This window comes from Schistocerca nitens, chromosome 9 (genome assembly GCF_023898315.1).
Source record: "Schistocerca nitens isolate TAMUIC-IGC-003100 chromosome 9, iqSchNite1.1, whole genome shotgun sequence".
NCBI lineage: Eukaryota > Metazoa > Arthropoda > Insecta > Orthoptera > Acrididae > Schistocerca > Schistocerca nitens.
This window is the reverse complement of record NC_064622.1, coordinates 384549199-384566532: the sequence shown is the minus strand read 5'-3', so window position 1 is coordinate 384566532 and position 17334 is coordinate 384549199. Positions and strand designations below refer to the sequence as shown.

The following is a 17334-nucleotide window of genomic DNA, read 5'->3' as shown; positions in this document are numbered from 1 at the left end:
TGATTTGATAGTGATGAACCGGTACAAGCAGAGGCTAGGTCGCCGCTCCGTCAACAAAGACAATGACGTTGTCAACAAACTGGTCTCTCGTTGGGAGAAATATGTTCGGCGCTATGGTAACTATATTGAGAAATAAATATATAGACATGAAACAAGGATAATGTTAACACGTTTGTTTTATTTAAAAATATTTAAGAGTTTTCTGCAGAAAATTCGGAGGCGTTACATTCCAGAATGCCCGTGTATTTTAATACCAAGACGCATGCTTTTGTGACACGCGCGTGCAAGAAATGAGCTTTCCATTTCAGCTAAGCAGTTTTTTATTTATCGTGTGTAGCCTTACTTTCGTGTTGGCCAGAGCTGATACATTATTTGCGAAACACACGGCTGAGAAGTAGCTACATCAAAACAATTCCAACCACCATCATAAAACGCTAACGCGGGAAGTATTAAAACACATAAGTGAAATTTAATAAAATATTGCAATGTACAGCATATTTATGTGATGAATAAGCGAAGTAATATGATAAAAATATGTTGTGTATCACGAACGCTACACGCTACCAATATGTTTCTTTTGTATGTATCGGAAAATATAATTAAAATTAAGAAATGAAGGAAATAATACCAACATGTAAATGCAACCAACTGGCCATCACTTATGTTCCTTAAAAACGCCATATTCGAAGTCTTCAGAAAGAAAGGATGTATATCGTCTATGAGTACGAGCTTATTGAGTACAGTTGATGCCTTCTCGTTTTTAATTATTTTAACTATTCTGTTTTAACTATTGTGTGAATATTCACTCTCTAGTAATGAGCTGCTTTTTGTTCTCCTCCCTTTCTATTCTTCTCTAGTTATTGAGATAATGAATATGTTACTGCGTTCGTTATTTTTAGGAAGATAAAGAGAGAATTTAAATTGAGAAAAGATAATTATTCCGTCATTACACATGTTACAAAGCCTTGTGGTCGCTATAGATTACCGCAGTATTGCCTGTTAACATTATCATTGGCTTCGTTTACTACAATATAACTGTTTACTTGTCAGGGACTGAATGGAACTGATCCATGAATCAAAACCGTTTTTGTGAAACATAAATGATGACCGTTTGCCGCATTTGCCCTTCGGTATTTTTATTTTTATTAGAACTTACTAATAGGTAGAAATAAGTGATTCGTGGTGTGTGGCGACCGTCTAACAGACGTCAGTATTAGCTTCTTCGAAGAAGCACCACGCAGTATTAATTTGATTAATCAGTTAACGAAATGTGATTTCTATAGCGAACCCGTGAGGAGATCTGTGATAGAATAAGTATTGCAAACTGAGCTTTGTCACCACAAACTCAATATGACATACCGAAAAATATTCATACAGTTCGAGGAGCACCGATGTGGCTGCGTCAAGGAGCGTCTTCTACAGAGGTCTGTTAGCCAGTAGCTCCTTTCTCAACGCGTTTTCGCCGAATCCTCGACTGAGTACCCAATATAAAAAGCCGACTACTAATACATAGAATCAAAATTTGATTTTACGCTGTTCTTAGTCACACATTGCAAGAATCTTCAGTAACTACAAAGAAAAGGCTCTGTGAAGTTAACCATCAATTTACAATTATTAATCCGATCTCACTATCTGTTGTGACTTCGAATGCAACGGAAGGAGGTAATATTTTTTTACCATACGTATCTTTAAAAATAGCTATCTACTATATAACTGGTTTCCTGATATTGAATTCATGTTCTAATCACTGAATTTAACCTAACTTAAAATACGCTGCAAATCAAAACGGCTCTTGTGGGCTAGTACTTCCGTCCAGCGATCGATTCCTTTAATGACTACATTTTAGAAATTTCCGCGAGTGAAAGGATTTAAATGTATGCTACGATAATTCTGTGCGTAGATATTTCTGATGATAAACACTTGTATCCTTCAAAAGCGTCATTGATTGTAGCTAAGGCAAAATTTCTGTTTTCAAACTAAGTGCAGCCATGATTTCATTCCCAATGATCGATAAATTCAAATGTGACAGTAATACCACCGCGAGCAATTGCCAACACTGAAGGGAAATGGCGTCTCCATTCAACGATCATTGTCATGTGCCTATTTGTTGTGTTTTTATGATGCATTTTCTATTTTAGATCATGTAGTGCAAGATTTCGATAACGTATGCTGGCACTTTGATTTTAGTATTTATGTATTTAGTGTAACAGTTATCAACTTCAAAGTTCGGGTAGTGCAAATTAGAAGCTTTTTAGATTCTTAAAATGTTTTTCTGACCATGTATTCTCTTTAAGATTATATATTTGACGATTGAGCCACCAACCGTAACTGAACTTAGAACATCTATATTAGTACACATGAACCAACTTAGTTCTTGTTTTGGTCTTCCCACGAAGGGTAGTTTGAACACAAGTGTTCCGAATAACACTCACACACACGCACTTCCTTCCAAAACGAAATAACTGAATTAAGTATTCCTTGACATCTCAGGGCGAGTCCTTTCAACCTCTGTCTTCGTTCAGCCAAGTCCTTCCCTCAAGTTCTTTCCTCCCAAAGTTCTTTTTCCGCAAAGTTCTTTTCTCCCAAAAATCCTTTTCCTAATTCTACTCACATCAGTTTCATTAGTTTCTCTGTCTACCCATTTAATCTTCAACATCCTTCTCTACTACGAGAGTTAAAATGTTTTCATTCTAAAAGTGAACGATTTATTTCCATACAAGGTTACACAACAAATTTATTACTGAAAACACGTTGTAACATTTAAATTTAAATTACTAGTTATAAATTTCCCATGTCTGAAGCTTCTTCGATTTAGTAATATTTGGATTTGCATCTGAGTCGTCATTTCCTCCATTTTACTTCGTCAGCTTGCAAACTTGTCGTTCATTATTGGTTCAATGGATCTGAGCACTATGCGACTTAACTTCTGAGGTCATCAGTCGTCGAGAACTTAGAACTAATTAAACCTAACTAACCTAAGGACATCACACACATCCATGCCCGAGGCAGGATTCGAACCTGCGACCGTAGCGGTCGCTCGGCTCCAGACTGTAGCGCCTAGAACCGCACGGCCACTCCGGCTGGCCGTTCATCATTGTTCGGATTCCAAGTAAACTGAACGGGACACATTGCGTGCAGCCCTATCAACTGTTTTCTCGCGCCGTTATAGAATTTAACAGTCTCAAAGCATTTTAATACAAATCATAAGAATATTCGTAGCTGGAAAAAAGTTATAAATTGAGAAAATGTAATAATTATACCATACGACTCAGCACCTATTTACGAGCAGAGAGAGAGAGAGAGAGAGAGAGAGAGAGAGCTTTTGCATAAACTACGTGATCGAAAGTATTCAAACATTTGTAAGGGGATATAAATGTGGGATTGTTCTCTAATGGCTTTTACGACGTGCTATGCTCGGGACAATTTAAATGAAGTAACTGAATGTATGTGGAGGAAAGGTAGGCTATTCTTCCAGGGGAGTTGGACGCTGGGAACTGGAGTGGAGTGACGTTCTCCTTCAAACGTCAAAAGTTCCATTCGGTTGAAATCCGGATTCTGTGCAGATCAATCCATTCCAGAAATGTTATTGGTCACAAACAAATACCTGAGAGGTACTGCCTTTGGGCAGGATCAGTCATCTTTGCCGAACGGTTTCTCTGTTGTACGCTGCTCTCAGTGCAGTAAAATGAATTCTTAGCATTCCGCACTTAGTGTCAACAAAAACACTTCCATACCGTGACACCACGTCATTTGTAGTAGCTCAGTTGTGCCACTTAGGATGATGGCCGGTAAGTTGACTATGAATTTGAGAAACTGAAACTTTCCACGGGCTTGCCACAGACTGTTGCGTGGTTCATCAATGAGTCACGCGCCTCCTGTCTTCCGCCGTCCAGTGGCGTCGGCCTTTACACCAGCTCAAGCGTCGCTTAGTAGTGACTACCGGAATGAGTAGGTTATAAGGGGTTGCTGATGCAATGTATCCCAATCCTTTTAAGTCCCGAAGCACAGTCATTGTGCTACCTGGGCTGGTAGTAGCGATTTGGAACTAACGAGTGATTCGTTCTTGTTCTTGATGGTCTCTATCGCTCAGAATATGATGAGGTCCATCTTGTAATGGTTTAGCTGTGGTCATTCCTCCGCGTTTCCGCTTCTCAGTCACCTCACCAATAGTCCACTCGGCGAACTGTTCCTGATGAGATTTACTAGTCAGGAGGCACCCAATCACTATTCCGTGTTCGAAATCACTGAGCTCCCCTGGCGGATCTTTTCTGTTCTTACTGCTTCTCCAGTGACAGGCGCCATTTGTACTCGCGGATCCATCTCTTGTGACATCTAGTGGCCATTTCCGCATTACATAGGAGTGTTCGGACGTGTTTGGTCAGATAGCGAATTTTCACTTATGAGTTAAAAAACCTGAACGCCGGATGCAGAAATTTATTTAAAATATATCTTGATTTCATCTTTATTAAATTATCGATTACTCTAATCTACATTGCTCTCTTTATTAGATTCGTACTTCATTCAAATTCACAAGTGTAGCTGGCTGATTCGACAGCCCACTTAATTGCCTTGAGTGCATACTGCGCAATTTTGACATGTGTTATTGCGCACAGACTATAAGGACTACATAACAAAAGTGGAAAAAAAGTATTTCATCCCGCACAAGCAGCCACCTAACTACTCTGTTACCAAACACTGATTTACCAGTTGAGGCACTCAGTTTGTTTAAATCAGGCCGAAAAACATGTCAATGCTCTCTGTTTCTCCTCCAATAGACACATGTCTCTCAAGATGATTCTTGCTGAAGGATATTGTCTTACGACAATTTCCATACTTATAATTCTTTACGGTTGGCAACAACCTTAAATCTCCTTGAGACTGTTTTATTATTTGACAGCGCCGAGAGACACTGGCTTGGGTGACGTGCAGCACAACCTGTTCACGGTTTGTCTGGAGCCCAACCAGCGACCATCGGAACTATGCAGATTGTCGAAATATCATGTAACTGAAATGATCACTCGCCTGCCAACCTAAAAATCTGTAAACCACACTACAGCAAGTTTACTAATCACAGTAATTTAACATCAGCCCACAACAGGACCAAATACCCGGGGGACCCTAATTTCATTCCCGGTACTGCACGGATTTGTCCTTGGTGGGAAGACTGGAACGGGATGCAGAATGTCTCGTAAGGCTAGCTGAGGAGCTGCTCGACGAATAGGTAGCGGTTCCACCACCAAGGAACCCGACAACGATCGGGAGAGCGGTCTGCCGTCCACAGCCGGTGAAGCCGTTGGTGGGGGGATCACACGCGGGGCGGTCCGACCGATCCTCCCGTCTAGGGTCACAACGTGGAACTTTATCTTCCTTTACCTTTACAGGGCTATATATCGTGCGTCTGAGGTTGTCACTGATACATCACTACCTGAGCGTATAGGGCTTACGGTTGGTGGGATTCTGGGAGATATGCGTTGTCACATAAAATGGTACTATGAGTTGAAAGAAATTCTCATTGTTATTAATTGTAACCAGTTGATAAATGGAGGAGCGGTGACTGTGTGAAATTCTTATTCGTTTTTTCTGTTACCAATCACACTTATCTATTTTGTGTTTAGTTCAACACATTGCAACGCGTTTCGAGCAAGTTTCGGACATTTTTGTTTACCATCTGCCGTTTATGCATGCAGATGTTTCTTAAAGCTAAATTTCTTAGTCTACATTAACCTAGAACAGTATTTCTTCGCTTTTCTGCTACTGGTGAAACTACTGGACTATTTGAGAGTGGGGTCGTGCAATGGGTGGCCAGAAACCGATGGCCAGTCTTGTCTTCGGCTGATGTGGAGCTGCAGTCAACATGCTAATTCAGTCAATGTAAGAAATATTATATACGCTGTACAGGCAGAAGTTTCAGACATATATTTGAAGAACATATAGACTGCTACAGACTTAAGAAATGTAATAAATCAGCAGCAGCAACACATTATTTACACAGGTCCCCTTTTAAAATCGAAGTCAACAATAAAATTTTGTACAAAATCCAAAAAAGTAAAGGAATCGATATCATTGGAGAAATATAAATTTGTCTTTATAATACAAAAAATGGTGATGATATTCTTAATTAGATATCTGAATTAAAAAATTCGAAGCTCTTCAGTTACTTTAAACCAGTACTATTGCAGCAGATTTTGATATACCAGCGTGAAACAAACGGGGAATGCTGAAGAATGGGATACAAGCTGCCCTCTTTCAGCAATGATGACGTAGGTTACCACAAATTATGCATTAGAAAGATTTAGAAGCATAGACGAATATTGAGAAACGTACGATTGTAGTACAGAGAAAACCGATCGTGGATATATACCATGTATATCCATATTTCAAACGTAACGTAACGGATATAGCTTTTTTTACAGTAGAAAATCATATTATAAAGCGATATTCGTTCCATTGGCATGATGTACCTCAGTTGACAAATATACAAATTTTACGTATGACAGTTATTCAAATACGCTAGTACTAGCATCAACTGAAGAATAGGATACATAGTACTTTATCAAAACGGAGTTGCCATGGATACCGAGAGACAGTACAATGTAAGTATCCAAAACGTAACAAGCTTTCCCTTTTATGAACTTTTACTCACTAGTAAATAAATTTCCGCCCCTTCCACCAGCACCGTGACTACGGCTTCTAGCTGCAAATGGCCCATATAATGTTCCTGTAATCCCTACACATCCTGATGTGCCTGCAATAGCTTGAAAACTCGTTAACGATAGAGAAAATAATTCGTGTCAAAGATTAAAATAGGCGAGTGGTTGCACAAATAAATTGCCAACGAAAATACATTCTCTCAGAAGTGGAACATAAATTCAGAGTTCCTTTTGCGAATCCAAACAAAACCCATTTCTTGTTTTTACATACAGTAAAAACTCTTCTTTTGAAAACAGTGTACCCGAACTCCACTGACAATATTTATAATATTTCAGTGTTGTTTAGGGCTAGTTCCTGAGTATTTTGGCATCACGTACCCACGATCTCAGGGTGCTCATCGCAGAGTAACGATGTAATTGTGATGTTTCTTGGTTTGTTACACAAAAATACCTCGAAAACAGTGAAAAAACTTGTAATATGCGATCAACAATACGGACACCACAAAATAAGTTCAATGCAATAATCGTCACTGAGGGAACATCTCAGCATAGCATTATTGTGACGCTCTTCGTTTGCATTCGGTGGATCGGTACGGGGATATATCGGTCAACTCCTCAACAGCACAATTAACCATACTGCTGTAAAACTTCCTGGCAGATTAAAACTGTGTGTCGGACCGAGACTCGAACTCGGAACCCGGGCAAGTGCTCTACCATCCCGCCGCCATTCCCAAGCAACATGTTCGAGGGTCGAAAGATCAGGAAGAGGCTGTAGCGGGTTCGTCTATATTGTTTTATTTATTTATTTCTTTAATTTTTATAACATTTTAATTGTTTTTTATGTTGTATTGTATTTATGGATTTATTTTTGTTTCATTACAAAAAAAGATCCTACAACTGCCGTAGCTGAGCGTCCGAGTCGTCTTCTCGTCTGTTGGGAGGGGTTCCACTCCTATTCCGTCCGTAGAAGATCAATATGCTCGAGGATTCTTCTTCGTTTTCAGCGTCTCATACCAGGAACGCCCCAGTGAGCAGGAGGATCCGCAAATAATGAACCTAAATAATTTTCGAAACGGGTTCTGTTCTTCGGGTGGCGGCTGAAAGCTGCATGTGTCGTCATCAGTAGGGACCAAAAGTCGAGTGTATTTTTATGAGCGTCGCAAAATCTGTAGTAAAGGGTCATGCCTTTTAGCCAGTTAACGGCGTTTGTCCTGGTTGATGGAAAGTATACGCCGTCGGGGGGCAATATATCATCAGGGGAGACAGACTCCGGCAATCGCCGCAAGAGTAATGCCAGCATGCGCTGCGTCAGTAGCCAGCACTCGCTGGTCGCGGCACAAGTCAGACGGTGTACATCCGAGTCAACGACTGAGCATGTCGGACACAAGAGGTCATCCGTCACATGAATGGAATGTAGCCTCTGACTAGTAGCGAACTTCCCGTTCACAACTACGTACCACAATGAACGCACGGCTGTAGGTAGAAAAGGCGTGTGTACCGCTCGCCACACTGTGTTCAAGGCAACTTCAGGATGTCTGTGGGCGACTGAATTTATAGGTTGCTGCAGTTGATAGATGCGATAGCCTTTCGTGCTGCGCATCCGTGTCGTCGGAAGGTCTGACCGTAAGTAGCTGAAGTCAATCAAGAACTGTTTGATGTGGGCGAGTGCCGGTGAAATGTGTCCTACAGAAACCGGGGGATGCAGAATGTGTGGTGTCACTTCCGCTATTAGGGTGCCCGTCAGAGTGGGGTGGGCAGAGGTCCACGTGCGACGCAAGTGTTGAGATAAAGCGATCGCGCACGGTTATACACTGCTGGCCACCGTAAATGCAACACCAAGAAAGACAAGAGGTAGCACAACAAAATTTATTTTGTAGATAACATGTTGACCAAGTATCAAATGATTACGTTTACAGACATCTGTGGCATGTGGTTCCTGCCAGAATCAGTAGCCAGAGTAGCCACCATTGTTGGAGATCACCGCTGCCACACGTCTCGGCATTGAGTCAAAGAGACGTTGGATGTGTTCCTGGGGTACAGCAGCCCAAGCAGCTTCCACACGTTGCCAAAGATCATCTGGTGTGGCAGCTGGGGATGTAATCTGGGTCACTCGTTGAGCAACCATGGACCACATGTTTTCTATCGGCGAAAGATCCGGAGAGCGAGCCGGCCAGGGAAGCAATTCAATCTGATTATTGACGAAGAACCTTTGGACAATGCGTGCCACGTGTGGTCGCGCATTATCCTGTTGAAATATGGCTGTGGCCGAGCCCTGAAGGTAAGGAAGGACAACTGGCTCCAGCACCTCGGATATGTAGCGCCGGCTATTTAAAGTACCGGCAATGCGTACTAGAGGCGTGCGAGAGTAATATCCAACACCGCCCCATACCATAATACCCGGTGCAAGACCAGTGTGGTGGTGCATAATGCAGCCGTCCAGCATCCTCTCTCCACGGTGTCTCCACACTCGAATCCGACCATCGTGGTGCTGCAGACAGAAGCGTGCCTCGTCAGTAAAGACAACGTCATTCCATTCTGCCGTCCACATTTGTCTGTCATCACACCATTGGCGACGGAGACGTCTGTTGTTCTGCGTCAATGGTAGACGAAGCAATGGACGTCTTGCGGACAGACCACTCTGCTGTAAACGGCGTCGAATGGTACGCGCAGACACTGGATGATGCGTTACAGACGCAATGTGCTGTCCTATGGTTCGGGATGTCACTGAGCGATCCGTCACTGCCATGCGCACAATTTGCCTATCAGCACGTGCAGTGGTGCACCGAGGTGAATGCGATCGACCACGTCGGTCCGTCGTACCCTCCTGCATCCAACGGTCACATATCCGCATTACAGTTGTTTGGTTTCGTCCAACACGACTAGCGATTTCTCTGTATGATAATCCACAATCTCAGTAAGCCACTATCCTTCCTCTGTCGAACTCGGATACTTGATCAAAAGATGTTCGCTGTTGTCTACGAGGCATAACTGATCGTCTTGTGAAACAACCACAAGGTAAACACACGTGCCGAACGTACACTCGTCGAAATCGCCAAGCCTTAAATGGCGCTATGAGGTGGCGCCACAGGCGCGCGTGATGTGCATCTGCGCTGAAAATCTAATCAGTTGCATATCTCATCGCTGCAAACTCATGGTGTAAATTTCACTTGATTCGGATGCTTCCTTCAGGGTGTTGCATTTACGGTGGCCAGCAGTGTATATATGAATGAAACCGATACCTCTCGCCCGCTGCGGCAGTGTCAGGGTGGCGTATCGGACTTTAAAAACAACGGCAGTGCTTACGAAATGTCCATATGCTGCTTGAAATCTGTCGGCCATCGTAGCCGTCAAGGGAAGGACATGCGGAAAATAGTTCAGTTTGGAGACAAGATAGATGTTGACATAACTTGTTCTGGGGAGCATATCCATGTGACGCAATTTGTTGTCCTGCAGCAGAGCACGTGTCTGGTGTAGGAGCCGGCGCTACGTAGCCCCTGATGTACGGCAAACATTGCTATAGAACTGCACTCCGAAACATTTGAGTACGGGTACCTTGACAAAGGGCACCGCCGTTGTGTGGGAAAGTCCCCCTCCGAAATGCATGTATTTTGTCTTCTTCATGTTGATGACGCTCCCAGCGACCGCCCCATACTGGCGTAGCCACTCAAGCACCATATGCATTTCATCCTCTGATCTGGCCAGGAACATCACGTCATCGGGGAATGCACCACAACAAAAGGTCACGTCCAACATGGAAATGTCTGTTAATCGCTGGCGTAGACCATGTAAAGCTGGTTCAGGCGCTGCCGCAACTAATAAATCCGACAGGGGCACCCTTGTCGCACCGACGGTCTAACGACAATGTGACCAGACTGGTAACCGTTGACCATCATGCGGGAGCGCGCTAAGTAGACCAGTCGAAGGACCACCTGTGCAGACTGTGGAGAGAGGCCCACGTGTTGCAAAACAGCGCGTAAGAAGCCGTGGTCGACACGGTCGAATGCGTAGCCAAAATCGACGGCGACAAGGGCGCCTCGTATTTTGCAGGCCGCCGTCAAAGCAATTACGTCGCGGTATGCTCCTAACGCTGTATGAATGTTGCTGACTCCACCTAACCATGTCTGATCGGTGTGGATGGCTTTCCCGATAGCTGTGTGGAGACGCGCACGCAGGATGCGGGCGAAGATCTTGTAGTCGTTGTTGAGGAGTGTGTGTGGGCAGTCCTGAGGCCTACAACCACCATTCAGTTTCGGTACTGAGATCAAGATACCGTCTGTGAATTCTGTGGGGACAGTGAAATCAGGGCGGATCAGTTCTTAATTTGGAGCCACTTGTCGCCCATAAATTCATAAAAAGTGCGGTAGAATTCCAGGGGTAAACCGTCCGGCCCAGGCGACTTTTTCGGTGCTTCACGTGCCAAGGACGATGCCAGCTAGTCGGATGTAATGGGTAATAGCAGAGTTTCATCAGGTGCCACATCCGAAGGGGCGGGAAAATATGCAACAGCTCGTCATAATCACGTACGTTTCGCGGATCTTCCATGTACAAGGTCCCAAAGTGCCGGGCGAATGTGCGCGCTATGTCCTTTTGCGTCACTGCGCGGCCGCCCTCCTCCGTGAGCTGACGTTTGTGGTGGCGCCTCTGGCGCACAATGTCATAGACTGATGCCGTTTCGTGGGGGATGCAGTCTTGCAGTTACGCAAGGATGCGGGCACCTTCTAGCTGCTCTGCCCTGATGCGAAGTAGATGAGCTTTGATGCGTTGTACGGACATCTGACATTCAGGAGATGGCTGTTGCGTCGCCAGCTCACGTAACGCTGTACAGTAAAATTACGATGTCGTCCTTTTCCAGTTCGATCTGTCACGCCCGGTCATCACGGTCTTCCGGAGTACAAGTTTGACACATTCCAGCCACCACAGCAACGTGAAAGCATACGCGGGCAGGCGCCTGAAACAACGACGACGCCACGTGTAAGTAACTGCTGGCCGACACGCTTCCTCGGGAAGGAGGGAGACGTTCAGCGTCCACGGGCCTCTGCTGTGTCTTGTGAGTTGTCGGGGTAAGGTGATAGTGCAGATGTACGCGAGATGATCCGTGAAGGCCGTCGGCCAGAGTTCCGCATCACGGGTTGCTGTGCGGAGGGCACGCGAGACGTATATCCAGTCCAGACGACTGTCAGAGTGGCTGGTAAAGTGTGTATATCCACACTGGTTCCCATGATGTGGAGCGCGAGGTCACGTATCAATGCTTGTAGAGCCGGGCATGGGACGTAATGCGGTATCTGGTCCTCAGGCAGCATACTGTTAAAATCGCCGCCCACTATGTAGCGGTCCATATTTCCTTGCAAAAGTGGGGCTACCTCCTCCGAATAGAAAACTTGCCTGTCACCACGGTGCGAATTACCGGAGGGAGCGTAGATGTTAACGAGGCGGACTGCGCCAAGTGTGAGTGCGATGCCTCGCCCGCTCTGCAAGTACGTCACGTCCGTCGCGTCTATGCCATCTCGGAGAAAGATGCCTGCTCCTCCTGCGCCATCACCAGAGGGTAGGCTGTAGGTGGTGTAGCCATATAGGTCCAAACGCAGCTCCACGGACCTCCTGGAGAAGGTCCATGTCCAAGTCTGCCGCTCTGATCATGTCGTGTAACATGCAGGTCTTGACATTGGAGTGGACACCATTGACATTGACTGTTCCCACACGGTATTACTGAGATATCAAGTGGCGGAGGCAGTGTGTTGGTGAAAGCCCACGGTGATCTCGCACACCACACAGCCATCCAGCTGCATGCTGTGCATTACTGTGCCATATGATACCCTGACTGGCAGGGACCTCCGGACTCAACGTCAGCTATGGGCTCTGGTGGAGGTATCGATGTTTGCTGTGCATCATCGGCTTCCATGTCGTCTCCCCAATCACCAAGAGAGGATTGCGATATCAGTGGTGGCTGGTCGCTTTTACAGGAGCCCACATTTTGGGAGGCGACGCACTTCGCCTCGTTTTCAGGGCCACCAGATGTAGGAGAGTGTTCGTTATCTTCAGACGCTTTCTGGTGAATGAGGCCATTGGAATGTATTGAAACTGTAGACGCGTCAACAAAGTCGATGTCTTCCGCCGGCTTCACATCCCTGTCCCGTTCTTCGACTGACAATCGCCTCTTCTTGTGTCGTTGGGATGATTTTTGTTTGCGGGTTCGAGATTCGACATCCACTGGAGGACGGGCCGCGACACGGTCTCGGTCACCGTGAATCCCTGTGTCCGATCCCGACAGTGACGGCGGCTGCGTGCCCACGACGCCGCGATGGGCAGAGGCTGCAGGAACATCTGCAACGTATGGCTGCGGCGGCGTCGTCGTCGTCGGCGGCGGCGGCGGCGGCGTTGACTCTCCAACGGAGCTCGCAGCGGCTTGAGATGGTACCAGGTTTTGGTCATACGTCACGTCGTACCGCCTCCACACACGTTATCGTGGATCGTTGGGGAAGTTCATTGCGGGGCACCTGAACGAGGCGGCGCTGCAGACACTCAGTTCTAACATGGCCCTCCTGGCTGCAGCCCGAGCAGGTCCTCGGTTGTCCATCATATATAAAAATTGCGCGGCGGCCACCTACGGAAACATACGATCGAACGTGCTTCTTAAGTTCTATGCGCACTTGTCGTACCCCATTAAGGAAAAGGTACGTTGCGAATGTGTTCCATTTCTCCTCTGTGTGGCCCAGAACTGTGCCGTATGGCCGCAGCGCATCAACGACTAGGTTGGCAGGAACTTCGAACGGTAGTTCAAAGATGCGCACGTTACGCACTCCCAGACCAGCACGGTCAACTCCAACCACGCTTACATTACGGTCTGCGTGACAGAAGCGAAATCCGTTTGCAGATCGTTGGAGAACTCTCTCGCAGGCCGCTTCATCAATCAGTTTGAGGTACACTGTTCAAAAATGGTTCAAATGGCTCTGTGCACTATGGGACTTGAGGTCATCAGTCCCCTAGGACTTAGAACTACTTAAACCTGACCAACCTAGGGACATCACACACATCCATGCCCGAGGCAGGACTCGAACCTGCGACCGCAGCGGTCGCACGGTTCCAGACTGTAGCGGCTAGAACCGCTCGGCCACTCCGGTTGGCGAGGTACACTGTGCTTGATACAATAGATAAATGAATGCCTATCAGATCTTGCGGTTCTATGTGCATGATGTCTCGAAGAAACCGTTCAGTTTCATGGGCCTTCGGGCTCGTGTACGATGCGTTGAACGTTAGTTTGATTGTAGCTTGTCGATATGAGAACGCCATGGCGGGTCGGTAGCGGTACTATAAGGCGATACAACGACGCAAACGTGCGCTAGCGGGTAAACAACAACACCTGCGGAGCGCTGCCCAGCGCGCCGAGCCCGTCCGCACGGTATCACGGCTGAAAGTCGACTGCCCGTCTGAGCTACCCAAGCACGACTCACGCCCGTCCTCACAGCTTTACTTCCGCCAGTAACTCGTCTCCTACATTCCAAACTTCACAGACGCTCTCCTGCGAACCATTATTAATCTGCCAGGAATTTGCAGATTACTAAAGAGTTTGTCATTAGTACTTACAAGGGAACCTCCCCATCGCACCCCCCTCAGATTTATAAGTTGGCACAGGGATAGGCCTTGAAAAACTGAACACAGATCAATCGAGAAAACAGGAAGAAGTTGTGTGGAACTATGAAAAAAATAAGCAAAATATACAAACTGAGTAGTCCATGCGCAACGTAAGCAACATCGAGGAGAGTGTTAGCTTACGGGCGCCGTGGTCATGTGGTTAGCGTGAGCGGTTGTGGAGCGACAGGTCCTTGGATCAAATCTTCTCTCAGGCGAAAATTTTAACTTTTTATTTTCAGATAATTATCAAAGTTCAACCACTCACACATTATCAACTTCGCTCTCCAAAATTCCAGGATATGTTCAGATTTGCTTGGACATATACAGAATTTGACGGTCTACGCACGGAAACATTTGAAAACGTAAAAAACATATGTTTTGACAGAGCACAGGGAAAACTGTGCGACTCTGAAACTGTTGCATTCATTTGATGCAGTTTATGTGACAAACTCTTATGTTTTCATCACTTTTTTTGGAGTGATTATCACATACACAAGAAAACCTAAATCGGGCAAGGTAGAAGAATCTTTTTACCCATTCGCCAAGTGTACAAGTTAGGTGGGTCGACTACATATTCCTGTCATGTGACGCACATGCCGACACCAGTGTCGTATAGAATATATCAGACGTGTTTTCCTGTGGAGGAATCGGTTGACCTATGACCTTGCGATCAAATGTTTTCGGTTCCTATTGGAGAGGCACGTCCTTTCGTCTACTAATCGCACCGTTTTGCGGTGCGGTCGCAAAACACAGACACTAAACTTATTACAGTGAACAGAGACGTCAATGAATGAACGGACAGATCGTAACTTTGCGAAAATAAAGTAAAATTTTCACTCGTGGGAGGACTCGCACCAAGGACCTTTCGTTCCGCAGCTGCTCACTCTAACCACGAGACCACAGCTATCTTACACATGGACTACTCAGTTTGTATATTTTGCTTATTTTTTCATAGTTCCACACAACTTCTTCCTGTTTTCTCGATTGATCTGTGTTCAGTTTTTCAAGGCCTATCCACTGTGTCAATTTATAACTAAATCTGAGGGGGGGTGCGATGGGGAGGTTCCCTTGTTAGCATTACTTTCAGTTAACAATGAAAATGAATGTGTCCATGCACTACCAATGAAGTTGCATAAATTTCAGTAAGTGACATATGATTGTTGGTTTATTAAGTAACAATTTGAATGTATAGAACATGAAACATACAATATTTCAATTGTTATAGTTACCATAAATCCATGCTGTGTTGAGATTCTGGTTGCAGAAAATATCTTTAAGTTCAGTTGCCAATTATTCCCAGTAGTGTACGATTGAAAGAACAGATGTTCACCAAGCGTTAAATAAGCATAACAAAAATTATACTAGGGGGAGTCAAAGGAAATAAATAAGCATAACAAGATTGTACGAGGGAGAGTGAAAGGAAAATCTTAAACATTTTTAATTCCTTTTATTGAAACGAAAGTGGAACACAGTTGTGTAATTTATTAATTCATTTTTCCTGTCGCTCAACATACTTCCTCCAGTGCATAGAAAGTGCACGGAAATAGGGAGCTACTCCTGGTCGTGTGAGGCGCCACTCGTGGACCGCTTGCTGCACCTCTACATAGGAACGAAATTTATTTCCTCCCGTCGCCTACTTGAATGGTTCAGACATTTGGTAATCAGTCGGTACGAGATATGATGAGTATGGCCGATGTTCAAATGGTTCAAATGGCTCTGAGCACTATGGGACTCAACTGCTGAGGTCATTAGTCCCCTAGAACTTAGAACTAGTTAAACCTAACTAACCTAAGGACATCACAAACATCCATGCCCGAGGTAGGATTCGAACCTGCGACCGTAGTGGTCTTGCGGTTCCAGACTGCAGCGCCTTTAACCGCACGGCCACTTCGGCCGTATGGCCGATGTGGCAGAATTTCAAAGAGCAGGTCATCGTCAATTGCAAGTGTTACAAGGGCAGTATGAAGTCGGGCATTGCCACATTGCAAAATGACACCTGTTGTCAGACGTCCACATCGCTTTGATCTTACTGCAGGCTGATGCTGATTTTTTAACGTATTGGAGTATGACACACTGGTGAAGGTTTTCCCTAGTCGTGTAGTGTTTCAAGTCAACGCCTGCTTCATTCCAAAAGAGTGCCAGCAAGACGTTCCCTGCAGACGGCTACGTCGGGAATGTTTTGGGTTTTAGTGATCAATAATGGCGTCATTCCTTGCCTGGTATCTGTGTTTCGGGTTGGTAGCAGTGTACTCAGGTTTCACCTCGTGTAATAATTTTCGCGAAGAAGCCGTCAACTCCTGCATCAAAGCGACGTAAATGTGCTTCACAGATAACAATGCATCGCTATTTCAGTTTAGGAGTGAGCTGTGTGGCACTCATTTTGGAGACATTTTGCGGGACTTAACCAGTTCATGAATGATGGATGTGCTGAACCATGGCTAACGTTCAGGTCTATAGCTTTTTCAACGACCACGACAGTGGTTTTCCATCGCAATGGCTTCAACTGCTGCTGTAGACTCTGATGTCACAATGCGGGGTGCCTGCCTCAGGCGCTGAGCATCTGTCGTAGAAATCACGTCATTTCCAAATTTTCTAGCCGGCCGAAGTGGCCGTGCGGTTAAAGGCGCTGCAGTCTGAAACCGCAAGACCGCTACGGTCGCAGGTTCGAATCCTGCCTCGGGCATGGATGTTTGTGATGTCCTTAGGTTAGTTAGGTTTAACTAGTTCTAAGTTCTAGGGGACTAATGACCTCAGCAGTTGAGTCCCATAGTGCTCAGAGCCATTTGAACCATTTGAACCAAATTTTCTAATCCACTCATACATTTTCTGCAGTGATCTATATGCATGACCATACTGGCCCTAAATGCGCATTTGATTTCAATAGGTTTCGTACCCTCACTGCTCAGAAAGTATGACAGAACGCTGTTCTTCCTTGACACATGTCTCAAGTGGAGCAGCCATTATTAACTGGCATTATGGCCGCTTTTCACATTTTTGTAGTATACTGCCACCTGCAGAGCTTTCCTTACGTCGTTGTAACAAGAGTACCAACTTA

At 45.3% G+C, this 17334-nt stretch overlaps 1 protein-coding gene across 1 annotated transcript in view; it reads left to right on the top strand.

Annotated features, from left to right (window-relative positions):
- Positions 1 to 17334, top strand: part of LOC126204252 (neuropeptide F receptor-like) — a gene marked incomplete at both ends in the record, with an annotated part of 99054 nt that overhangs the window by 4383 nt on the left and 77337 nt on the right. The window lies entirely within an intron of this gene.